A 27,021-nucleotide genomic window follows, 5' to 3' on the forward strand; every position below is an offset into this window, starting at 1 on the left:
ACCATGGTCGGACTTTCACACCTTTTAGTAGCCGAACAACTCCGCTCCCGTTATTGATTGTGTACAGTCGGGTATTTTAACCTTTTCTTACCCGCTTTTTACCAACTATGGTTGGACATTCACACCTTCTTACAGCAGAACACCTCTGCTCCCTGTTTTGATTATGTATGGTTTGACATTCGCACCTTCTCTCACCCGCCTTTTACTATGGTCGGCCATTCACAGCTTCCTCTCCACCATACTTGTATGGTGGGATATTCACACCCACCTGCATCCGAAGACCTCCGCCCCCACTTTTGTTGATATTTAGTCGGTCATTCGCACCTTACCCGCTTTTGGCAAACTATGGCCTTCTTGCAGCCCAACACCTCTGATCTCGCTTTTGATGATGTAAGGTTGGGCATTCAGACCTTGCTTCACCTGCTTTTCACCAAATATAGTCGGACATTCACACCCACTTGCATCCGAAGACCTCTCCTCCCGCTTTTGTTAATATATTTGAACTTTAGTCGGACATTCAAACCTTCTTGCAGCTGAACCACCTCCGCTCCCTGTTTTGATCATATATGGTCTGGCAATACTACCTTTTCTTACCCGTTTGTGAGTAATTATGGCTGGACATTCACACCTACTTGCAGCCGAAAACAACCTCTCTCGCTTTTGATGATGTATGGACCGGCATTCTTACCTTTTCTAACACATTTTTCAGCAATTATGGTCGGAGATTCACACCTACTCACAGCCGAACAACTCCGGTCCGCATTTGATGGTGTATAGTCGGGCATTCTCACCCTTTCTCATCAGCTTTTTGCAAATTATGATCTGACATTCACACCTACTTGCAGTTGAACAGCTCTGCTCCCGCTTTTGATTATGTATGGTTGGATATTCGAACCTTTTCTTTACTGCTTTTTACAAACTTTGGTTGGACGTTCACACCTTCTTGTAGCCGAACACATGCACTCCTGCTTTTGATGATGTATGGTTGGGCATTCGCACCTTTTTTTTACCCATTTTTCAGGTATTATGGGTGGACATTCACACCTTCTTGCAGCTGAACACCTCCTCTCCCACTTATGATCATGTGTGGTTTGATTTTCGAAAATTTTCTTTCATGTTTTCTAGCAATTATTGATGGACATTTAGACCTTCTTGCAGCTGAACACCACCTCTCCCGATTTTGATGATGTATGGACCAGCATTTTTACCTTTTCTAACACATTTTTCAGCAATTATGGTTGGAGATTCACACCTACTCACAGCCGAACAACTCCGCTACCGCATTTGATGGTGTATAGTCGGGCATTCTCACCCTTTCTCATCAGCTTTTTGCAAATTATGATCTGACATTCACACCTACTTGCAGTCGAACAGCTCTGCTCCCGCTTTTGATTATGTATGGTTGGATATTCGAACCTTTTCCTAACTGCTTTTTACAAACTTTGAGTGGACGTTCACACCTTCTTGTAGCCGAACACATGCACTCCTGCTTTTGATGATGTATGGTTGGGCATTCGCACCTTTTTTTTACCCATTTTTCAGGTATTATGGGTGGACATTCACACCTTCTTGCAGCTGAACACCTCCTCTCCCACTTATGATCATGTGTGGTTTGATTTTCGAAAATTTTCTTTCATGTTTTCTAGCAATTATTGATGGACATGTAGACCTTCTTGCAGCTGAACACCACCTCTCCCGATTTTGATTATGTATGGACCGGCATTTTTACCTTTTCTAACACATTTTTCAGCAATTATGGTTGGAGATTCACACCTACTCACAGCCGAACAACTCCGCTACCGCATTTGATGGTGTATAGTCGGGCATTCTCACCCTTTCTCATCAGCTTTTTGCAAATTATGATCTGACATTCACACCTACTTCCAGTCGAACAGCTCTGCTCCCGCTTTTGATTATGTTTGGTTAGATATTCGAACCTTTTCTTAACTGCTTTTTACAAACTTTGGTCGGACGTTCACAATATCTTGCATCCGAACACCTCCGCTTCCGCTTTTGATGGTGTATATTCGGGCATACGAACCTTTTCTTACCCGCTTTTTACAAACCAAGGTCGGACCTTCACACCTTCTCTTAGCTGAACAACTCCGCTCCCTCTTTTGATTGTGTACAGTCGGGTAATTTAACCTTTTCTTACCCGCTTTTTACCATCTATGGTCGGACATTCACACCGTCTTACAGCGGAACACCTCCGCTCCCTCTTTTGATGATGTATGGTTAGGCATTCGCACCTTTTCTTACCCATTTTTCAGTAATTATGGGTAGACATTCACACCTTCTTGCAGCTGAACACCTCCTCTCCCGCTCAGGATCATGTGCAGTTTGATATTCGAAAATTTTCTTTCATGTTTTCTAGCAATTATTGATGGACATTCAGACCGTCTTGCAGCTGAACACCTCCGCTCCCACTTTTGATGGTGTATAGTCGGGCTTTCGAGCCTTTTCTTCCCCGGTTTTTACAAATTATGGTTGGACATTCAGACCTTCTTGCAGCCGAAAACCTCCACTCCCTCTTTTGATCATACATTGTCGGGCATTCGCACCTTTTCTTACCCGCTTTTTACAAACCATGGTCGGACTTTCACACATTTTAGTAGCCGAACAACTCCGCTCCCGTTATTGATTGTGTACAGTCGGGTATTTTAACCTTTTCTTACCCGCTTTTTACCAACTATGGTTGGACATTCACACCTTCTTACAGCAGAACACCTCCGCTCCCTGTTTTGATTATGTATGGTTTGACATTCGCACCTTCTCTCACCCGCCTTTTACTATGGTCGGCCATTCACAGCTTCCTCTCCACCATACTTGTATGGTGGGATATTCACACCCACCTGCATCCGAAGACCTCCGCCCCAAATTTAGTTGATATTTAGTCGGACATTCGCACCTTACCCGCTTTTGGCAAACTATGGCCTTCTTGCAGCCAAACACCTCTGATCTCGCTTTTGATGATGTAAGGTTGGGCATTCAGACCTTGCTTCACCTGCTTTTCACCAAATATAGTCGGACATTCACACCCACTTGCATCCGAAGACCTCCGCCCCAAATTTTGTTGATATTTAGTCGGACATTCGCACCTTACCCGCTTTTGGCAAACTATGGCCTTCTTGCAGCCAAACACCTCTGATCTCGCTTTTGATGATGTAAGGTTGGGCATTCAGACCTTGCTTCACCTGCTTTTCACCAAATATAGTCGGACATTCACACCCACTTGCATCCGAAGACCTCCGCCCCAAATTTTGTTGATATTTAGTCGGACATTCGCACCTTACCCGCTTTTGGCAAACTATGGCCTTCTTGCAGCCAAACACCTCTGATCTCGCTTTTGATGATGTAAGGTTGGGCATTCAGACCTTGCTTCACCTGCTTTTCACCAAATATAGTCGGACATTCACACCTTCTTGCAGCCGAACACTTCCGCTCCACCTTTTAGTGTTCTATCACACCTTTTTTTCACCGCATTTTATACATTATGGTTGGAAATTTTCAACCACTCTCATCCGAAGACCTCTCCTCCCGCTTTTGTTAATATATTTGAACTTTAGTCGGACATTCAAACCTTCTTGCAGCTGAACCACCTCCGCTCCCTGTTTTGATCATATATGGTCTGGCAATACTACCTTTTCTTACCCGTTTGTGAGTAATTATGGCTGGACATTCACACCTACTTGCAGCCGAACACAACCTCTCTCGCTTTTGATGATGTATGGACCGGCATTCTTACCTTTTCTAACACATTTTTCAGCAATTATGGTCGGAGATTCACACCTACTCAGAGCCGAACAACTCCGCTCCCGCATTTGATGGTGTATAGTCGGGCATTCTCACCCTTTCTCATCAGCTTTATGCAAATTATGATCTGACATTCACACCTACTTGCAGTCGAACAGCTCTGCTCCCGCTTTTGATTATGTATGGTTGGATATTCGAACCTCTTCTTAACTGCTTTTTACAAACTTTGGTTGGACGTTCACACCTTCTTGTAGCCGAACACATGCACTCCTGCTTTTGATGGATGTATGGTTGGGCATTCGCACCTTTTTTTTACCCATTTTTCAGGTATTATGGGTGGACATTCACACCTTCTTGCAGCTGAACACCTCCTCTCCCACTTATGATCATGTGTGGTTTGATTTTCGAAAATTTTCTTTCATGTTTTCTAGCAATTATTGATGGACATTTAGACCTTCTTGCAGCTGAACACCACCTCTCCCGATTTTGATGATGTATGGACCGGCATTTTTACCTTTTCTAACACATTTTTCAGCAATTATGGTTGGAGATTCACACCTACTCACAGCCGAACAACTCCGCTACCGCATTTGATGGTGTATAGTCGGGCATTCTCACCCTTTCTCATCAGCTTTTTGCAAATTATGATCTGACATTCACACCTACTTGCAGTCGAACAGCTCTGCTCCCGCTTTTGATTATGTATGGTTGGATATTCGAACCTTTTCTTAACTGCTTTTTACAAACTTTGGTTGGACGTTCACACCTTCTTGTAGCCGAACACATGCACTCCTGCTTTTGATGATGTATGGTTGGGCATTCGCACCTTTTTTTTACCCATTTTTCAGGTATTATGGGTGGACATTCACACCTTCTTGCAGCTGAACACCTCCTCTCCCACTTATGATCATGTGTGGTTTGATTTTCGAAAAATTTCTTTCATGTTTTCTAGCAATTATTGATGGACATTTAGACCTTCTTGCAGCTGAACACCACCTCTCCCGATTTTGATGATGTATGGACCGGCATTTTTACCTTTTCTAACACATTTTTCAGCAATTATGGTTGGAGATTCACACCTACTCACAGACGAACAACTCCGCTACCGCATTTGATGGTGTATAGTCGGGCATTCTCACCCTTTCTCATCAGCTCTTTGAAAATTATGATCTGACATTCACACCTACTTCCAGTCGAACAGCTCTGCTCCCGCTTTTGATTATGTTTGGTTAGATATTCGAACCTTTTCTTAACTGCTTTTTACAAACTTTGGTCGGACGTTCACAATATCTTGCAGCCGAACACCTCCGCTTCCGCTTTTGATGGTGTATATTCGGGCATACGAACCTTTTCTTACCCGCTTTTTACAAACCAAGGTCGGACTTTCACACCTTCTCTTAGCTGAACAACTCCGCTCCCTCTTTTGATTGTGTACAGTCGGGTAATTTAACCTTTTCTTACCCGCTTTTTACCATCTATGGTCGGACATTCACACCGTCTTACAGCGGAACACCTCCGCTCCCTCTTTTGATGATGTATGGTTAGGCATTCGCACCTTTTCTTACCCATTTTTCAGTAATTATGGGTAGACATTCACACCTTCTTGCAGCTGAACACCTCCTCTCCCGCTTATGATCATGTGCAGTTTGATATTCGAAAATTTTCTTTCATGTTTTCTAGCAATTATTGATGGACATTCAGACCGTCTTGCAGCTGAACACCTCCGCTCCCACTTTTGATGGTGTATAGTCGGGCTTTCGAGCCTTTTCTTCCCCGGTTTTTACAAATTATGGTTGGACATTCAGACCTTCTTGCAGCCGAAAACCTCCACTCCCTCTTTTGATCATACATTGTCGGGCATTCGCACCTTTTCTTACCCGCTTTTTACAAACCATGGTCGGACTTTCACACCTTTTAGTAGCCGAACAACTCCGCTCCCGCTATTGATTGTGTACAGTCGGGTATTTTAACCTTTTCTTACCCGCTTTTTACCAACTATGGTTGGACATTCACACCTTCTTACAGCAGAACACCTCCGCTCCCTGTTTTGATTATGTATGGTTTGACATTCGCACCTTCTCTCACCCGCCTTTTACTATGGTCGGCCATTCACAGCTTCCTCTCCACCATACTTGTATGGTGGGATATTCACACCCACTTGCATCCGAAGACCTCCGCCCCCACTTTTGTTGATATTTAGTCGGTCATTCGCACCTTACCCGCTTTTGGCAAACTATGGCCTTCTTGCAGCCAAACACCTCTGATCTCGCTTTTGATGATGTAAGGTTGGGCATTCAGACCTTGCTTCACCTGCTTTTCACCAAATATAGTCGGACATTCACACCTTCTTGCAGCCGAACACTTCCGCTTTTAGTGTTCTATGAGGCATTCACATATTTTTTTTCACCGTATTTTATAGATTATGGTTGGAAATTCTCACCCACTCTCATCCGAAGACCTCTCCTCCCGCTTTTGTTAATATATAGTCGGGCATTCGAACCTTTTCTTACCCGCTTTTTACAAATTATGGTCGAACATTCACACCTACTTGCAGCTGAATACTTCCGCTCCACCTTTTAGTTATGTATGGTTGGCATTTGCACCTCTTTTTATACTGATTGCTGAAGATTAAGTTGTTCTTTCTCAAACTACAAATTTTTTTTAATTGTTGAAACTTGATTTGAAGTGGATAAATAAGGAGGACAAAAAGTTTTAAGTCAGGCTGATAGAAGGAATTAATTTTATAGCAAAATCTGTATTTCGTCATATGTCGAGAGATGCTTATTGCTGAAGAAGTTCTTTCTCATTCTACAAAGTACAACGTTGTTTATCGTTGAAACTTGATTAGACATGAATAAATATGAAGGACAAAGCAGTCTTAACTTGGTTTGAGTTAATGAATTTGTTTTATAGGAGAATCCGAATTCGTGCATAACCCATAAAATAGAGCTTATTTTCGGATTCCTGAAGAATGAGTCTGGTTCTTTCTCATAATACAAAGTTTGTTGTTTATTGTTGAAACTTCATCAGAAGTGAAGAAATAAATGAATGCCTATCAACAAATGTGGGATCTAAACTCTAGTGCTTCCTCTAAAATAATTTCCTTTCTCAATTTAGAAATGTGTGTGTGTAAGTCACAACACCCGTGACACCAAAACGGCTTTCTTTTCTCTACACTCTGCACTATGAGCACACACACCAAATCAGAAAGGCTTTTTTCTCTCTTTTCTACATTATGGACTGTGGGGACACAAAACCGCTCTCTCTCTTTTTTTTTTTTTATCGTGTGCCAGGGCGTTGTCTCACGTATTAGATTATGCTTAAGATATGAATGGGTTTATCAGTCACATCAGAATCCATACATACTGATCCTCCCGTAATAAAATGGTCGGATCTTATCAAACACACTTTGTTTCTTGTGACAATCAAGTCAGCGAAACAGCGTATACACGTCAAGACACTGAATCAAGTTTGCCACAAGAACTCATAAGTTTGGCAGTATTGCTCTGCCGTCAGCAATCATACACCCATTTTATTTTCGTGAGACATGTGCAAGCACCTGTTCATCTACTGTTCTATCACTATGAATTAGTGATCTATTATCAATAAGGATACTTCTACAACTACTATCAAAGTATGTCCGGACTTCTTATGTTGTCAGTTGCTATATATGAATAAGTGGGTAGCTACTGACAAGCATTAAGCATGTCACACAGCCCAAACATATAACATTTCAGGACACACCACACAGTTAACAACCACAGTGAAGCGTGTCAAAGCCCAAACATGTAACATTCAACAGGACACTTACACAACACATTCAAATCAAACAGTCAGACAACATACAAGAACATATACGCCAGCCGGCATTGCTCCCTGCCTATTTTCCTACAGCTCACTATGTGTGCGCACGCCTTTATTCACAAACTCTTCAACTTATACTCTTTTACCGAAGCTGCTACAGCTCGATTGGCCGAATACCCTTTGATCCTATTTCGGTGAATTTGACATCTGCCTTACATATAACAGATTAGCGGTTTAGCAGTTTTAATTTAGTTTGAGTTGTTTTTTTTGTTTAAATCTCAAGCGTCTCAACCAAGCAAAGCTCACCATGGGGAAGGTGGCTATGCCAACTAGCCTGATGCCCTGCTCCCGCAGTGACGGATAATCGTACTCTGGTTTCTCTTCATAACGTACAAGTCTTTCGCCTTTTACTAAAGACTTCTGTGGAGAGCAGCACTAATGAGTTGTTTCTATTTTTGGCAGGCTTTACCTTTGCGGGTGAAGCCCTTTCTGTCTGTGCAAAAGAAATATTCTTACTGTGCAGAGTGACTTCTCTGAGTAGAATCGCCTTACTTGTTGCGACTGTGCCGATGTTCGAAGCTGGAGTGCAAAGTTGTTGCTTGAATGGTGCTTGCTGGAGTGTGCGGGAGTGCAAAGTTATACCATTTAAAAGGGCTGAAGAGTGCTCAGTGCAGCGGGTGGGCGACACTCTGGCCACCTTGAAAACCGAGGTTACATCCACTACCAGGGGCAGCCCAAGTACTGCCGCAAGTGTGGTGAGCATGGGCACCTGGTTGAGGCTTGTACCAAGGTGTTATGTGGGAAGAGCAGAGAAATTGGGCAAACTTTTGGAGAGTGTCCAAATGGCAGGAAATGTAATCTCTGTGGAGAATTAAATCACCTCTTCAGAGATTGCCCTAAATCTTTTGCCAACAAATTAAAGACGGTAAAGCCACAGTCAAGCCAACAAAGAGAAGGACCAAAGGTGGCAGTTGGTGAACAAAGTGAAGAGGTTGACCCAATAAATTCAAACTTCCCGCCAAAAGCTTGGATTGGAAGTGAGGAGCAAAAAGGGGAGGGGCCTGTAGAGGCCTCACCACTCAGTGTTGAAGTCTGTGAGAATTCACAGGCAGAGGGTGGAGCTACGCTAAATGAGGAGGAAGAGCAGACAGGTGAGTCTAGTGAAGATACTCACCTCCCCGAAGGTCAACAGCCGAAGAGGACGGCATCTGAGCCTCTGATTCCCCAGTGGTATCAGAGAAGAGGGGAAGGGTTAGGTCCCTTTCAGACAGTTCTTCAGTGGAAGAACCTAGAGTCTTCCCCTCCGACTCACCAAATGAGGTCTCCTTTTTAACTTCAGCTCTGCAATCAACCCCCAGGGACTCAAAGTTAAATGCAACATTGCGTCAGAGGCCAACACCGAGAGTCCGAAAAGGAAATATAGATCACCCTACTCACCTTTCACCTAAAGAAATGAAGGAAGAGCTAGTTTCCCAAGAAATAACCTGTGTGTAATTTGTTTTGATAACTTAGAAAAACGAAAATGACATACCTACTTTCCTTTATGCTTTTAATGGTTCTCACCTTCTCAACACTAAATGTGAGAAGTGTGAAATCAAAGACAAGAGCCCAGAGTATTTTATCCTTCTTAGACTCCATAAAATCAGATGTGTTTTTAATACAAGAATGTGGACTACCTTTTTTAAAAAACCATAGACAATGGGAGGAAATGTGGCCCCATTTATCGATATGGAGTGGCTCAAATCAAAATAAAAATGATGGTGTGGCCATTCTAATTAAAAATCCGCATGTTCTGGTGAAAGGTAGCACAGTGGTGAGAGACGGACGGGCACTTTTAGCACACTTGAATTTTATGGGGCAAGACTTTAACCTCTTAAATATTTATGGTTTCAATGGAAAAAATGAAAGGTATGACCTTTTAGAAGATATACAGCTTTACATGCTAGGGCAAGTACCTTTAGTTGTAGGAGGGGATTTTAACTGTATCTTGAGCAGGAAAGATAGAAAAAGAGCAGGGGTAGATTTTAAAGTGGATAAGACTTCGATTTTACTTCAGGGCATATGCAGGGATTTTAAGCTTACTGACTGTTTTAAAACCATGCATCCCAGAGAGGAGGGCTTCACCTGGTTTAGTCATGATGGCACCAGAGCCTCTCGCATTGATTATTTCTTTACTAGAGATTGCCCACCCACTGATGTTAGATTAACCCCTGTTTTCTTTTCAGACCACCTTATGCTCTCCTGCACCCTTTCACCCCCTTCTGGTGTGACGGTAGGAAGTGGTCTGTGGAAACTCAACTGTTCCCTGTTGGAGGATGAAATCATAGTCAGTCAGTACAGGGAATGTTATAAAGAGTGGCAGACCCTTCAAGACCTCTACGAAACACATGCACAATGGTGGGAAATGGTGAAGGAAACGACCCAGACTTTTTTTAAACAGCAAGGTAAACGTAAAAAAAGGAAAGAGAATAGATGTATGATGGGACTACATAAACGCTTACAGCGCTACTTTAAACTAAATCAGTGTGGCATAGACTTTAAAGAAGAAATCAAAGATGTCAAAAAGGAAATGTCAGTTTTAGCAGAAATAAAGAGTAAAGGAATTTTTGTAAGAAGCAGGGAGCAGGAAATTGAGGAAGGTGAAAAAGAAAGAAAGTTATAAATAAAAAGGAGTGTAATCAAAATCTAAAAAGAGAAGATGGGTTTTTAACAAAATCCACACAAGAGATGATTGAAACTGTACATACCTTTTATAGTAACATGTACAAAGAGAAACCAGTGCACTTGGAAACATCGGCAGAAATCTTAAAATTCGTTGACAAAACCGTAAAAGAGAATGCACACTTGACATAGAATTTTACTGCTTTAGAGTTAAAAAAATGCCTAACAGGTTTTAAGAGAAGTCGAGCTCCGGGTTTAGACGGGCTTCCTGCAGAATTCTATCTGACCTATTGGGACCTTTTATCATCAGACATTTTAGATGTTTTTAAAGATTTTGAAAAACTCGACCGACTGCCTGACAGTTTTAGAGTGGGAATAGTGACTCTACTTTATAAAAAAAATGATAAGACTGACCTAAAGAATTGGAGGCCAATCACACTTTTAAACTTTGACTGTAAACTTTTTAGCAAGGTTTTAGCGACACGGATGTCCTCTGTTTTAGAGGAGGTAATTCACCCAGACCAAGCTTGTGCCATCTCAGGGAGACAACTCACCGACAGCCTCGTACTGATTCGAGACATCATTGATTACGCTAGAGACAGAAACACCCGGCTTGTCATCTTAAATTTAGACTTTGAAAAAGCATTTGATCGGGTCTCGCATCAATATCTCTTTCAGGTGTTGCAGCCATCGAAAAGGGCCCGATTGTTCCTATTTGGTGAGCTTTGCTTGGTTGAGACGCTTGCCCCCCCCCCCTGCTCCTCGGCTGACCAAGTAGAAACAATCTATTCGATGGCTGCCTTGTCTTTTACTCTGTGCAAAAGACAAGGCAGCCACAAACACCACGGGAACACCGTATTGAGGCTTTGTTCTGACCACTCATTCGGTGTCGCGTTTCTTTCAAGCAATTCTCCCGGTTAGCCCGCACTCGGCTCGCTCCCAGAGCCGTGTTAAAGTCCACTTCGCATTCACTCTCTTTTCTCAGCAGATTAAAAGAAAGTTTCATCTTGGGCTCCCTGAAACTTCCATCCTGCACCGCTGTTTGCTTTTTCACAAGAGCAGAGGAGAGCGCACTGTTCCCAGCGGCACTGCAGTACCGGGTCGAGGCTTGGAGTGAACGGAGCAAGCTTCTTTTTCAACTCCTATTCTTAAAAATCCATTTAATATGTTGTCCTCGTATAGAGGACATATTAAACTGATAAGAACAGATACTACACTTGATATTAGCCAAAAGGCCGAGAAGCGATAACTGTCCACTGTTTCAGGTCCGAGGGCCCTTGCTGGCACAATGCGCACTTGTAGCAGTGTTCTTTTTATGGCCATAGGTGGCCAGAGTGTCACGTTGCACCTCCGCCCACCCGCTGCACTGAGCACTCTTCAGCCCTTTTAAATGGTATAACTTTGCACTCCCGCATGCTCCAGCAAGCACCATTCAAGCAACAACTTTGCACTCCAGCTTCGAACATCGGCACAGTCGCAACAAGTAAGGCGACTCTACTCAGAGAAGTCACTCTGCAAAGTAGCAAGATTTCTTTTGCACAGACAGAAAGGGCTTCACCCGCAAAGGTAAAGCCTGCCAATAATAGAAACAACTCATTAGTGCTGCTCTCCACGGAAGTCTTTAATAAAAGGCGAAAGACTTGTATGTTATGAAGAGAAACCAGAGTACGATTATCCGTCACTGCGGGAGCAGGGCATCAGGCTAGTTGCCATAGCCACCTTCCCCATGGTGAGCTTTGCTTGGTTGAGACGCTTGCTCCCCCCCTTGCTCCTCGGCTGACCAAGTAGGAACAATCGGGCCCTATTCGATGGCTGCCTTGTCTTTTACTCTGTGCAAAAGACAAGGCAGCAACAAAAACACCACGAGAATCCTTTATTGAGGCTTTGTTCTGACCGCTCATTCGGTGTCGCGTTTCTTTCAAGCAATTCTCCCGGTTAGCCCGCACTCGGCTCGCTCCCAGAGCCGTGTTAAAGTCTACTTCGCATTCACTCTCTTTTCTCAGCAGACTCTTGGGATTTTATCAATAAAATGAATAAATTCACTCAAACTATGTTAAAACTGCTTTGTCCTTCATATTTACCATGTCTTGAAAGATTTAAACAAAAAAACCAACGTTGTACTTTGCAGTAAAAGAAATAGCAAATCTAAAGTTTCAGGAATCCGAGAATAAGCTTACTTTCATGAGTTCTTCACGATTTCGGATTTTGCTATAAAATGAATTCCTTCACTCAAACTAAATTAAAACTGCTAAACCGCTAATCTGTTACATGTAAGGCAGATGTCAAATTCACCGAATTAGGATTATTCGGTATTCGGCCAATCGAGCTGTAGCAGCTTCGGTAAAAGAGTATAAGTTGAAGAGTTTGTGAATAAAGGTGTGCGCACACATAGTGAGCTGTAGGAAAATAGGCAGGGAGCAATGCCGGCTGGCGTATATGTTCTTGTATGTTGTCTGACTGTTTGATTTGAATGTGTTGTGTAAGTGTCCTGTTGAATGTTACATGTTTGGGCTTTGACACGCTTCACTGTGGTTGTTAACTGTGTGGTGTGTCCTGAAATGTTATATGTTTGGGCTGTGTGACATGCTTAATGCTTGTCAGTAGCTACCCACTTATTCATATATAGCAACTGACAACGTAAGAAGTCCGGACATACTTTGATAGAGTAGTTGTAGAAGTATCCTTATTGATAATAGATAAACTAATTCATAGTGATAGAACAGTAGATGAACAGGTGCCTGCACATGTCTCACGAAAATAAAATGGGTGTATCATTGTTGATGGCAGAGCAATACTGCCAAACTTATGAGTTCTTGTGGCAAACTTGATTCAGTGTCTTGACGTGTATACGCTGTTTCGCTGACTTGATTGTCACAAGAAACAAAATGTGTTTGATAAGATCCGACCATTTTATTACGGGAGGATCAGTATGTATGGATTCTGATGTGACTGATAAACCCATTCGTATCTTAAGCACAATCTAATACGTGAGACAACGCCCTGGCACACGATAAAAAAAAAAAGAGAGAGCGGTTTTGTGTCCCCACAGTCCATAATGTAGAAAAGAGAGAAAAAAGCCTTTCTGATTTGGTGTGTGTGCTCATAGTGCAGAGTGTAGAGAAAAGAAAGCCGTTTTGGTGTCACAGGTGTTGTGACTTACACACACACATTTCTAAATTGTGAAAGGAAATTATTTTAGAGGAAGCACTAGAGTTTAGATCCCACATTTGTTGATAGGCATTCATTTATTTCTTCACTTCTGATAAAAATGATAAGACTGACCTAAAGAATTGGAGGCCCATCACACTTTTAAACTTTGACTGTAAACTTTTTAGCAAGGTTTTAACGACACGGATGTCCTCTGTTTTAGAGGAGGTAATTCACCCAGACCAGGCTTGTGCCATCTCAGAGAGACAACTCACCGACAGCCTCGTACTGATTCGAGACATCATTGATTACGCTAGAGACAGAAACACCCGGCTTGTCATCTTAAATTTAGACTTTGAAAAAGCTTTTGATCGGGTCTCGCATCAATATCTCTTTCAGGTGTTGCAGCCATCGAATAGGGCCCGATTGTTCCTACTTGGTGAGATTTGCTTGGTTGAGACGCTTGCTCCCCCCCCTTGCTCCTCGGCTGACCAAGTAGGAACAATCGGGCCCTATTCGATGGCTGCCTTGTCTTTTACTCTGTGCAAAAGACAAGGCAGCCACAAACACCACGGGAACACCGTATTGAGGCTTTGTTCTGACCACTCATTCGGTGTCGCGTTTCTTTCAAGCAATTCTCCCGGTTAGCCCACACTCGGCTCGCTCCCAGAGCTGTGTTAAAGTCTACTTCGCATTCACTCTCTTTTCTCAGCAGATTAAAAGAAAGTTTCATCTTGGGCTCCCTGAAACTTCCATCCTGCACCGCTGTTTGCTTTTTCACAAGAGCAGAGAAGAGCGCACCGTTCCCAGCGGCACTGCAGTACCGGGTCGATGCTTGGAGTGAACGGAGCAAGCTTCTTTTTCAACTCCTATTCTTAAAAATCCATTTAATATGTAGTCCTCGTATAGAGGACATATTAAACTGATAAGAACAGATACTACACTTGATCTTAGCCAAAAGGCCGAGAAGCGATAACTGTCCACTGTTTCAGGTCCGAGGGCCCTTGCTGGCACAATGCGCACTTGTAGCAGTGTTCTTTTTATGGCCATAGGTGGCCAGAGTGTCACGTTGCACCTCCGCCCACCCGCTGCACTGAGCACTCTTCAGCCCTTTTAAATGGTATAACTTTGCACTCCCGCATGCTCCAGCAAGCACCATTCAAGCAACAACTTTGCACTCCAGCTTCGAACATCGGCACAATCGCAACAAGTAAGGCGACTCTACTCAGAGAAGTCACTCTGCACAGTAACAAGATTTCTTTTGCACAGACAGAAAGGGCTTCACCCGCAAAGGTAAAGCCTGCCAAAAATAGAAACAACTCATTAGTGCTGCTCTCCACGAAAGTCTTTAGTAAAAGGCGAAAGACTTGTATGTTATGAAGAGAAACCAGAGTACGATTATCCGTCACTGCGGGAGCAGGGCATCAGGCTAGTTGCCATAGCCACCTTCCCCATGGTGAGCGTTGCTTGGTTGAAACGCTTGCCCCTGTGCAATCGACAAGGCAGCAACAAAAACACCACGGGAACACCGTATTGAGGCTTTGTTCTGACCGCTCATTCGGTGTCGCGTTTCTTTCAAGCAATTCTCCTGGTTAGCCCACACTCGGCTCGCTCCCAGAGCCGTGTTAAAGTCTACTTCGCATTCACTCTCTTTTCTCAGCAGACTCTTGGGATTTTATCTATAAAATGAATTCCTTCACTCAAACTATGTTAAAACTGCTTTGTCCTTCATATTTACCATGTCTAGAAAGATTTAAACAAAAAAAAAACAACGTTGTACTTTGCAGTAAAAGAAAGAGCAAATCTAAAGTTTCAGGAATCCGAGAATAAGCTTACTTTCATGAGTTCTTCACGATTTCGGATTTTGCTATAAAATGAATTCCTTCACTCAAACTAAATTAAAACTGCTAAACCGCTAATCTGTTACATGTAAGGCAGATGTCAAATTCACCGAAATAGGATCTAAGGGTATTCGGCCAATCGAGCTGTAGCAGCTTTGGTAAAAGAGTATAAGTTGAAGAGTTTGTGAATAAAGGTGTGCGCACACATAGTGAGCTGTAGGAAAATAGGCAGGGAGCAATGCCGGCTGGGGTATATGTTCTTGTATGTTGTCTGACTGTTTGATTTGAATGAGTTGTGTAAGTGTCCTGTTGAATGTTACATGTTTGGGCTTTGACACTTCACTGTGGTTGTTAACTGTGTGGTGTGTCCTGAAATGTTATATGTTTGGGCTGTGTGACATGCTTAATGCTTGTCAGTAGCTACCCACTTATTCATATATAGCAACTGACAACATAAGAAGTCTGGACATACTTTGATAGTAGTTGTAGAAGTATCCTTATTAATAATAGATAAACTAATTCATAGTGATAGAACAGTAGATGAACAGGTGCCTGCACATGTCTCACGAAAATAAAATGGGTGTATGATTGCTGACGGCAGAGCAATACTGCCAAACTTATGAGTTCTTGTGGCAAACTTGATTCAGTGTCTTGACGTGTATACGCTGTTTCGCTGACTTGATTGTCACAAGAAACAAAGTGTGTTTGATAAGATCCGACCATTTTATTACGGGAGGATCAGTATGTATGGATTCTGAAGTGACTGATAAACCCATTCGTATCGTAAGCATAATCTAATACGTGAGACAACGCCCTGGCACACAATCAAAAAAAAAAAGAGAGAGCGGTTTTGTGTCCCCACAGTCCATAATGTAGAAAAGAGAGAAAAAAGCCTTTCTGATTTGGTGTGTGTGCTCATAGTGCAGAGTGTAGAGAAAAGAAAGCCGTTTTGGTGTCACGGGTGTTGTCACATTTCTAAATTGTGAAAGGAAATTATTTTAGAGGAAGCACTAGAGTTTAGATCCCACATTTGTTGATAGGCATTCATTTATTTCTTCACTTCTGATAAAAATGATAAGACTGACCTAAAGAATTGGAGGCCCATCACACTTTTAAACTTTGACTGTAAACTTTTTAGCAAGGTTTTAACGACACGGATGTCCTCTGTTTTAGAGGAGGTAATTCACCCAGACCAGGCTTGTGCCATCTCAGAGAGACAACTCACCGACAGCCTCGTACTGATTCGAGACATCATTGATTACGCTAGAGACAGAAACACCCGGCTTGTCATCTTAAATTTAGACTTTGAAAAAGCTTTTGATCGGGTCTCGCATCAATATCTCTTTCAGGTGTTGCAGCCATCGAATAGGGCCCGATTGTTCCTACTTGGTGAGATTTGCTTGGTTGAGACGCTTGCTCCCCCCCCTTGCTCCTCGGCTGACCAAGTAGGAACAATCGGGCCCTATTCGATGGCTGCCTTGTCTTTTACTCTGTGCAAAAGACAAGGCAGCCACAAACACCACGGGAACACCGTATTGAGGCTTTGTTCTGACCACTCATTCGGTGTCGCGTTTCTTTCAAGCAATTCTCCCGGTTAGCCCACACTCGGCTCGCTCCCAGAGCTGTGTTAAAGTCTACTTCGCATTCACTCTCTTTTCTCAGCAGATTAAAAGAAAGTTTCATCTTGGGCTCCCTGAAACTTCCATCCTGCACCGCTGTTTGCTTTTTCACAAGAGCAGAGAAGAGCGCACCGTTCCCAGCGGCACTGCAGTACCGGGTCGATGCTTGGAGTGAACGGAGCAAGCTTCTTTTTCAACTCCTATTCTTAAAAATCCATTTAATATGTAGTCCTCGTATAGAGGACATATTAAACTGATAAGAACAGATACTACACTTGATCTTAGCCAAAAGGCCGAGAAGCGATAACTGTCCACTGTTTCAGGTCCGAGGGCCCTTGCTGGCACAATGCGCACTTGTAGCAGTGTTCTTTTTATGGCCATAGGTGGCCAGAGTGTCACGTTGCACCTCCGCCCACCCGCTGCACTGAGCACTCTTCAGCCCTTTTAAATGGTATAACTTTGCACTCCCGCATGCTCCAGCAAGCACCATTCAAGCAACAACTTTGCACTCCAGCTTCGAACATCGGCACAATCGCAACAAGTAAGGCGACTCTACTCAGAGAAGTCACTCTGCACAGTAACAAGATTTCTTTTGCACAGACAGAAAGGGCTTCACCCGCAAAGGTAAAGCCTGCCAAAAATAGAAACAACTCATTAGTGCTGCTCTCCACGAAAGTCTTTAGTAAAAGGCGAAAGACTTGTATGTTATGAAGAGAAACCAGAGTACGATTATCCGTCACTGCGGGAGCAGGGCATCAGGCTAGTTGCCATAGCCACCTTCCCCATGGTGAGCGTTGCTTGGTTGAAACGCTTGCCCCTGTGCAATCGACAAGGCAGCAACAAAAACACCACGGGAACACCGTATTGAGGCTTTGTTCTGACAGTGCAGAGTGTAGAGAAAAGAGAGAAAAGAAAGCCGTTTTGGTGTCACGGGTGTTGTGACTTACACACACACATTTCTGAATTGAGAAAGGAAATTATTTTAGAGGAAGCACTAGAGTTTAGATCCCACATTTGTTGATAGGCATTCATTTATTTCTTCACTTCTGATGAAGTTTCAACAATAAACAACAAACTTTTTTATTATGAGAAAGAACCAGACTCATTCTTCAGGAATCCGAAAATAAGCTCTATTTTACGAGTTATGCACGAATTCGGATTCTCCTATAAAACGAATTCCTTAACTCTAACCAAGTTAAGACTGCTTTGTCCTTCATATTTATTCATGTCTAATCAAGTTTCAACGATAAACAACGTTGTACTTTGTACTTCTTCAGCAATAAGCATCTCTCGACATATGACGAAATACAGATTTTGCTATAAAATTAATTCCTTCTATCAGCCTGACTTAAAACTGTTTGTCCTCCTTATTTATCCACTTCAAATCAAGTTTCAACAATTAAAAAAAATGTTGTAGTTTGAGAAAAAACAACTTAATCTTAAGCAATCAGTAGGGTAAGAAAGGGTAAGAAAAGGTGCAAATGCCAACCATACATCACTAAAAGGTGGAGCGGAAGTATTCGGCTGCAAGTAGGTGCGAATGCCTGACAATGTATGATCAAAAGAGGGAGCGGATGTTTTCGACTGCAAGGTCTGAATGTCCAACCATAATTTGTAAAAACCGGGGAAGAAAAGGCTCGAAAGCCCGACTATACACCATCAAAAGCGGGAGCGGAGGTTTTCGGCTGCAAGTAGGTGTGAATGTTCGACCATAATTTGTAAAAAGCGGGTAAGAAAAGGTTCGAATGCCCGACTATATATTAACCAAAGCAGGAGGAGAGGTCTTCGGATAAGAGTGGGTGAGAATTTACAACCATAATCTATAAAATGCGGTGAAAAAAAAGGTGTGAATACCCCATAGAACACTAAAAGGTAGAGCGGAAGTGTTCGGCTGCAAGAAGGTGTGAATGTCTGACCATAGTTTGTAAAAAGCGGGTAAGAAAAGGTTCGAATGCCCGAACATACACCATCAAAGGAGGGAGCGGAGGTGTTCCGCTGTAAGAAGGTGTGAATATCCGACCATAGTTGGCAAAAAGCAGGTAAGAAAAGGTTAAAATACCCGATTGTACACAATCAATAGCGGGAGCAGAGTTGTTCCGCTACTAAAAGGTGTGAAAGTCCGACCATGGTTTGTAAAAAGCGGGTAAGAAAAGGTGCGAATGCCCGACAATGTATGATCAAAAGAGGGAGTGGAGGTTTTCGGCTGAAACAAGGTCTGAATGTCCATCCATATTTTGTAAAAATCTGGGAAGAAAAGGCTCGAAAGCCCGACTATACACCATCAACAGCTGGAGCGGAGGTGTTCAGCTGCAAGAAGGTCTGAATGTCCATCAATAATTGCTAGAAAACATGGAAGAGAATTTTCGAATATCAAACCGCACATGATCATAAGCAGGAGAGGAGGTGTTCAAATGCAAGAAGGTGTGAATGTCCACCCATAATTACTGCAAAATGGGTAAGAAAAGGTACGAATGCCCAACCATACATGATCCTAACAGGGAGCGGAGGTGTTTGGCTGCGACAAGGTGTGTATGTCCACCCATAATTAATGAAAAGCGGGCAACAAGTAGGTTTGAATACCCATCATCAAAAGCAGGAGTGGATGTGTTCGGCTACAAGAAGGTTTGAATGTCTGACCATAGTTTATAAAAAGCGGGTAAGAAAAGGTTTGAATGCCCGAACATACACCATCAAAGGAGGGAGCGGAGGTGTTCCGCTGTAAGAAGGTGTAAATGTCCAACCATAATTGGCAAAAAGCAGGTAAGAAAAGGTTAAAATACCCTATTGTACACAATCAATAGCGGGAGCAGAGTTGTTCCGCTACTAAAAGGTGTGAAAGTCCGACCATGAATTGTAAAAAGCGGGTAAGAAAAGGTGCGAATGCCCGACAATGTATGATCAAAAGAGGGAGTGGAGGTTTTCGGCTGAAAGAAGGTCTGAATGTCCATCCATAATTTGTAAAAATCGGGGAAGAAAAGGCTCGAAAGCCCGACTATACACCATCAACAGCTAGAGCGGAGGTGTTCAGCTGCAAGAAGGTCTGAATGTCCATCAATAATCGCTAGAAAACATGGAAGAGAATTTTCGAATATCAAACCGCACATGATCATAAGCGGGAGAGGAGGTGTTAAAATGCAAAAAGGTGTGAATGTCCACCCATAATTACTGCAAAATGTGTAAGAAAAGGTACGAATGCCCAACCATACATCATCAAAAGCAGGAGTGGATGTGTTCGGCTACAAGAAGGTTTTAATGTCCGACCATAGTTTGTAAAAAGCGGGTAAGAAAAGGTTCGAATGCCCGAACATACACCATCAAAAGAGGGAGCGGAGGTGTTCCACTGTAAGAAGGTGTGAATGTCTGACCATAGTTGGTAAAAAGCGGGTAAGAAAAGGTGAAAATACCCGACTGTACACAATAAATAGCGGGAGCGGAGTTGTTCGGCTACTAAAAGGTGTGAAAGTCCGACCCTGGTTTGTAAAAAGCGGGTAAGAGAAGGTGCGAATGCCCGACAATGTATGATCAAAAGAGGGAGCGGAGGTTTTCGGCTGCAAGAAGGTCTGAATGTCCAACAATAATTTTGTAAAAACCGGGGAAGAAAAGGCTCGAAAGCCCGACTATACATCATCAAAAGCGGGAGCGGAGGTGTTCAGCTGCAAGAAGGTCTGAATGTCCATCAATAATTGCTAGAAAACATGAAAGAAAATTTTCGAATATCAAACCACACATCATCATAAGCGGGAGAGGAGGTGTTCAGCTGCAAGAAGGTTTGAATGTCCGACCATAGTTTGTAAAAAATGGGTAAGAAAAGGTGCGAATGCTCAACCATACATCATCAAAAGCAGGAGTGGATGTGTTCGGCTAAAAGAAGGTTTGAATGTCCGACCATAGTTCGTAAAATGCCGGTAAGAAAAGGTTCGAATGCCCGAACATACACCATCAAAAGAGGGAGCGGAGGTGTTCCGCTGTAAGACGGTGTGAATGTCAAACAATAGTTGGTAAAAAGCGGGTAAGAAAAGGTTAAAATACCCGACTGTACACAATCAATAGCGGGAGCGGAGTTGTTCGGCTACAAGAAGGTGTGAAAGTCCGACCATGGTTTGTAAAAAGCGGGTAAGAAAAGGTTCGAATGCCCGAATATATACCATCAAAAGCGGAAGCGGAGGTGTTCGGCTGAGAGAAGGTGTGAACGTCCGACCAAAGTTTGTAAAAAGCAGTGAAGAAAAGTTTCGAATATCCAACCAAACATAATCAAAAGCGGGAGCAGAGCTGTTCGACTGCAAGTAGGTGTGAATGTCAGATCATAATTTGCAAAAAGCTGATGAGAAAGGGTGAGAATGCCCGACTATACACCATCAAATGCGGGAGCGGAAGTGTTCGGCTGTGAGTAGGTGTGAATGTCAAACCATAATTGCTGAAAAATGTGTTAGAAAAGACAAGAATGCCGGACCATACATCATCAAAAGCGGGAAAAGTGGTGTTCGGCTGCAAGTAGGTGTGAATGTCCAGCCATAACTACTCACAAACCGGTAAGAAAAGGTAGTATTGCCAGACCATACATTATCAAAACAGGGAGCGGAGGTGGTTCAGCTGCAAGGTGTGAATGTCTGACTAAAGTTTATAAAAAGCGGGTAAGACAAGGTGCGAATGCCTGACAATGTATGATCAAATGAGGGAGCGGAGGTTTTCGGCTGCAAGGTCTGAATGTACAACCATAATTTGTAAAAACCGGGGAAGAAAAGGCTCGAAAGCCCGACTATACACCATCAAAAGCGGGAGCGGAGGTGTTCGGCTGCAAGTAGGTGTGAATGTTCGACCATAATTTGTAAAAAGCGGGTAAGAAAAGGTTTGAATGCTCGACTATATATTAACAAAAGCAGAAGGAGAGGTCTTCGGATAAGAGTGGGTGAGAATTTCCAACCATAATCAATAAAATGCGGTGAAAAAAAAGGTGTGAATACCCCATAGAACACTAAAAGGTGGAGCAGAAGTGTTCGGCTGCAAGAAGGTGTGACTGTTCGACTATATTTGGTGAAAAGCAGGTGAAGCAAGGTCTGAATGCCCAACCTTACATCATCAAAAACGAGATCAGAGGTGTTTGGCTGCAAGAAGGCCATAGTTTGCCAAAAGCGGGTAAGCTGCGAATGACCGACTAAATATCAACAAAAGTGGGGGCGGATGTCTTCGGATGCAAGTGGGTGTGAATATCCCACCATACAAGTATGGTGGAGAGGAAGCTGTGAATGGCCGACCATAGTAAAAAGCGGGTGAGAAAAGGTGCGAATGTCCAATCATACATGATCAAAACAGGGAGCTGAGGTGTTTGGCTGCGACAAGGTGTGTATGTCCACCCATAATTAATGAAAAGCGGGCAACAAGTAGGTTTGAATACCCATCATCAAAAGCAGGAGTGGATGTGTTCGGCTACAAGAAGGTTTGAATGTCTGACCATAGTTTATAAAAAGCGGGTAAGAAAAGGTTCGAATGCCCGAACATACACCATCAAAGGAGGGAGCGGAGGTGTTCCGCTGTAAGGTGTGAATGTCCGACCATAGTTGGCAAAAAGCAGGTAAGAAAAGGTTAAAATACCCGATTGTACACAATCAATAGCGGGAGCAGAGTTGTTCCGCTACTAAAAGGTGTGAAAGTCCGACCATGGTTTGTAAAAAGCGGGTAAGAAAAGGTGCGAATGCCCGACAATGTATGATCAAAAGAGGGAGCGGAGGTTTTCGGCTGAAACAAGGTCTGAATGTCCATCCATATTTTGTAAAAATCTGGGAAGAAAAGGCTCGAAAGCCCGACTATACACCATCAACAGCTGGAGCGGAGGTGTTCAGCTGCAAGAAGGTCTGAATGTCCATCAATAATTGCTAGAAAACATGGAAGAGAATTTTCGAATATCAAACCGCACATGATCATAAGCGGGAGAGGAGGTGTTCAAATGCAAGAAGGTGTGAATGTCCACCCATAATTACTGCAAAATGGGTAAGAAAAGGTATGAATGCCCAACCATACATGATCCTAACAGGGAGCGGAGGTGTTTGGCTGCGACAAGGTGTGTATGTCCACCCATAATTAATGAAAAGCGGGCAACAAGTAGGTTTGAATACCCATCATCAAAAGCAGGAGTGGATGTGTTCGGCTACAAGAAGGTTTGAATGTCTGACCATAGTTTGTAAAAAGCGGGTAAGAAAAGGTTTGAATGCCCGAACATACACCATCAAAGGAGGGAGCGGAGGTGTTCCGCTGTAAGAATGTGTGAATGTCCAACCATAATTGGCAAAAAGCAGGTAAGAAAAGGTTAAAATACCCTATTGTACACAATCAATAGCGGGAGCAGAGTTGTTCTGCTACTAAAAGGTGTGAAAGTCCGACCATGAATTGTAAAAAGCGGGTAAGAAAAGGTGCGAATGCCCGACAATGTATGATCAAAAGAGGGAGTGGAGGTTTTCGGCTGAAAGAAGGTCTGAATGTCCATCCATAATTTGTAAAAATCGGGGAAGAAAAGGCTCGAAAGCCCGACTATACACCATCAACAGCTAGAGCGGAGGTGTTCAGCTGCAAGAAGGTCTGAATGTCCATCAATAATCGCTAGAAAACATGGAAGAGAATTTTCGAATATCAAACCGCACATGATCATAAGCGGGAGAGGAGGTGTTAAAATGCAAAAAGGTGTGAATGTCCACCCATAATTACTGCAAAATGGGTAAGAAAAGGTACGAATGCCCAACCATACATCATCAAAAGCAGGAGTGGATGTGTTCGGCTACAAGAAGGTTTTAATGTCCGACCATAGTTTGTAAAAAGCGGGTAAGAAAAGGTTCGAATGCCCGAACATACACCATCAAAAGAGGGAGCGGAGGTGTTCCACTGTAAGAAGGTGTGAATGTCTGACCATAGTTGGTAAAAAGCGGGTAAAAAAAGGTGAAAATACCCGACTGTACACAATAAATAGCGGGAGCGGAGTTGTTCGGCTACTAAAAGGTGTGAAAGTCCGACCCTGGTTTGTAAAAAGCGGGTAAGAGAAGGTGCGAATGCCCGACAATGTATGATCAAAAGAGGGAGCGGAGGTTTTCGGCTGCAAGAAGGTCTGAATGTCCAACAATAATTTTGTAAAAACCGGGGAAGAAAAGGCTCGAAAGCCCGACTATACATCATCAAAAGCGGGAGCGGAGGTGTTCAGCTGCAAGAAGGTCTGAATGTCCATCAATAATTGCTAGAAAACATGAAAGAAAATTTTCGAATATCAAACCACACATCATCATAAGCGGGAGAGGAGGTGTTCAGCTGCAAGAAGGTGTGAATGTCCGACCATAGTTTGTAAAAAATGGGTAAGAAAAGGTGCGAATGCTCAACCATACATCATCAAAAGCAGGAGTGGATGTGTTCGGCTAAAAGAAGGTTTGAATGTCCGACCATAGTTCGTAAAATGCCGGTAAGAAAAGGTTCGAATGCCCGAACATACACCATCAAAAGAGGGAGCGGAGGTGTTCCGCTGTAAGACGGTGTGAATGTCCAACAATAGTTGGTAAAAAGCGGGTAAGAAAAGGTTAAAATACCCGACTGTACACAATCAATAGCGGGAGCGGAGTTGTTCGGCTACAAGAAGGTGTGAAAGTCCGACCATGGTTTGTAAAAAGCAGTTAAGAAAAGGTTCGAATATCCAACCAAACATGATCAAAAGCGGGAGCAGAGCTGTTCGACTGCAAGTAGGTGTGAATGTCCAGCCATAATTACTCACAAACGGGGGAAGAAAAGGTAGTATTGCCAGACCATACATGATCAAAACAGGGAGCGGAGGTTCAGCTGCAAGGTGTTAATGTCTGACTATAGTTTGTAAAAAGCGGGTAAGACAAGGTGCGAATGCCCAACAATGTATGATCAAAAGAGAGAGCGGAGGTGTTCGGCTGCAAGGTCTGAATGTCCAACCATAATTTGTAAAAACCGGGTAAGAAAAGGCTCGAAAGCCCGACTATACATCATCAAAAGCGGGAAAGGAGGTGTTCAGCTGCAAGAAGGTGTGAATGTTCGACTAAAGTTTGTAAAAAGCTGGTAAGACAAGGAGCGATGTCCCGACATTGTATGATCAAAAGCGGGAGCGGAGGTGTCCAGCTGTGAGTAGATGTGAATGTCCGACCATAATTGCTGAAAAATGTGTTAGAAAAGGTAAGAATACTGGACCATACATCATCAAAAGCGGGAGAGGTGGTGTTCGGCTGCAAGAAGGTGTGAAAGTCCGACAATGGTTTGTAAAAAGCGGGTAAAAAAAGGTTCAAATGCCCGAATATACATCATCAAAAGCGGAAGCGGAGGTGTTCGGATGCAAGAAGGTGTGAACGTCCGACCAAAGTTTGTAAAAAGCAGTGAAAAGCGAGAAAAAGCATTTCGTGAGTTCTGCATGATTTGGGATTTTGCTTATAAAATGCATTACTTCACTCAAACTATGTTAAAACTGATTTGTCCTTCATATTTACCATGTCTAGAAATATTTAAACAAAAAAAACAACGTTGTACTTTGCAGTAAAAGAAAGAGCAAATCTAAAGTTTCAGGAATCCGAGTATAAGCCTGCTTTCATGAGTTCTGCACGATTTCGGATTTTGCTATAAAATGAATTGCTTTGCTCAAACCAAGTTAAAACTGCTTTGTCCTTCCATATTCATCAATGTCTAGATCGACTTCAACAAAGAAAAACATTGGACTTTGCAGTAGAAGAAGTTGAAATCCATCTACACATTGATAAATATGAAGGACAAAGCAGTTCCCACTTGCCCATAAGAAAATAAGCTTATTCTCGGATTCCTGATCTTTCAGTGTTGCTCTTTCTTCTACTGCAAAATACAATGTTGTTCTTTGTTGAAGTCGATCTAGACATTGATAAATATGAAGGAAAAAGCAGTTTTAACTTGGTTTGAGTGAATTAATTCATTTTATACATAAAATCCGAAATCGTGCAGAACTCATATAAATAAGCTTATTCTCGGATTCCTAAAACTTTTGATTGGCTCTTTCTTTTACTGCAAAGTACAACGTTGTTTTTTTTTGTTTAAATCTATCGAGACATTGATAAATATGAAGGTAAAAGCCATTTTAACATAGTTTGAGTGAAGGAATTGATTTTATAGATAAAATCCCAAATCATGCAGAACTCCTCAAAAGGGGCGTATGGCTTAATCACAAGTGTGGTTCTTTCTCATTCAGGGTAGTATGAGGAAGTTTATGCTTGAAATATATGTAGAAATGGGTACATATGAAGGACAAAGCAGTGTTAACTTAGTTTGAGTGAAGGAATTCATTTTATACATAAAATCCCAAATCATGCAGAACGTATGAAAAGAAGCTTATTCTCGGATTCCTGATCCTTCAGTTTTGCTCTTTCTTCTACTGCAAAATACAATGTTGTTCTTTGTTGAAGTCGATCTAGACATTGATAAATATGAAGGAAAAAGCAGTTTTAACTTGGTTTGAGTGAATGAATTTATTTTATACATAAAATCCGAAATCGTGCAGAACTCATGAAAATAAGCTTATTCTCGGATTCCTAAAACTTTTGATTTGCACTTTCTTTTACTGCAAAGTACAACGTTGTTTTTTGTTGAAATCTATCTAGACATTGATTACATTCACACCTACTTGCAGTCGAACACCTTCTCATCCACTTATGATCATGTGCGGTTGGGCTTTCGCACCTTTTCTTACCCATTTTTCAGTAATTATGGGTGGACATTCAGACCTTCTTGCAGCCGAAAACCTCCGCTCCTCTTTTGATCATACATTGTCGGGCATTCACACCTTGTCTTACCCGCTTTTTACAAACTTTAGTCGGACATTCAAACCTTCTTGCAGCTGAACCACCTCCGCTCCCTGTTTTGATCATATATGGTCTGGCAATAGTACCTTTTCTTACCCGTTTGTGAGTAATATTTGGCTGGACATTCACACCTTCTTGCAGCCGAACACAACCTCTCCCGCTTTTGATGATATATGGTCCGGCCTTCTTACCTTTTCTAACACATTTTTCAGCAATTATGGTCGGACATTCACACCTACTCACAGACGAACACCTCCGCTCCCACATTTGATAGTGTATAGTCGGGCATTCTCACCCTTTCTCATCAGCTTTTTGCAAGTTATGATCTGATATTCACACCTACTTGAAGTCGAGCAGCTCTGCTCCCGCTTTTGATTATGTTTGGTT

General features: G+C 42.6%; 7 non-coding genes across 7 annotated transcripts; 1 reads left to right on the forward strand and 6 right to left on the reverse strand.

The window, feature by feature from the left end:
• The first annotated feature begins 7,923 nt into the window (after nt 1-7,923).
• Nucleotides 7,924-8,037, forward strand: LOC140276291 (U5 spliceosomal RNA). The gene has a single exon (XR_011908898.1). It is a non-coding gene; the product is annotated as a U5 spliceosomal RNA (small nuclear RNA).
• Nucleotides 8,038-11,281: 3,244 nt separating this feature from the next.
• LOC140276190 (U2 spliceosomal RNA) lies at nt 11,282-11,465 on the reverse strand. Its single transcript, XR_011908864.1, has one exon. It is a non-coding gene; the product is annotated as a U2 spliceosomal RNA (small nuclear RNA).
• Nucleotides 11,466-11,773: 308 nt separating this feature from the next.
• Nucleotides 11,774-11,887, reverse strand: LOC140275834 (U5 spliceosomal RNA). The gene has a single exon (XR_011908545.1). It is a non-coding gene; the product is annotated as a U5 spliceosomal RNA (small nuclear RNA).
• Nucleotides 11,888-14,155: 2,268 nt separating this feature from the next.
• LOC140276023 (U2 spliceosomal RNA) lies at nt 14,156-14,339 on the reverse strand. The gene has a single exon (XR_011908715.1). It is a non-coding gene; the product is annotated as a U2 spliceosomal RNA (small nuclear RNA).
• A 308-nt stretch (nt 14,340-14,647) lies between these two features.
• LOC140276438 (U5 spliceosomal RNA) lies at nt 14,648-14,761 on the reverse strand. The gene has a single exon (XR_011909032.1). It is a non-coding gene; the product is annotated as a U5 spliceosomal RNA (small nuclear RNA).
• Nucleotides 14,762-16,946: 2,185 nt separating this feature from the next.
• LOC140276024 (U2 spliceosomal RNA) lies at nt 16,947-17,130 on the reverse strand. Its single transcript, XR_011908716.1, has one exon. It is a non-coding gene; the product is annotated as a U2 spliceosomal RNA (small nuclear RNA).
• A 308-nt stretch (nt 17,131-17,438) lies between these two features.
• LOC140276439 (U5 spliceosomal RNA) lies at nt 17,439-17,552 on the reverse strand. The gene has a single exon (XR_011909033.1). It is a non-coding gene; the product is annotated as a U5 spliceosomal RNA (small nuclear RNA).
• Nucleotides 17,553-27,021: the final 9,469 nt, after the last annotated feature.

Source organism: Leuresthes tenuis, unplaced genomic scaffold (genome assembly GCF_036924035.1).
Source record: "Leuresthes tenuis unplaced genomic scaffold, fLeuTen1.0.hap1 SCAF_18, whole genome shotgun sequence".
Lineage (NCBI taxonomy): Eukaryota > Metazoa > Chordata > Actinopteri > Atheriniformes > Atherinopsidae > Leuresthes > Leuresthes tenuis.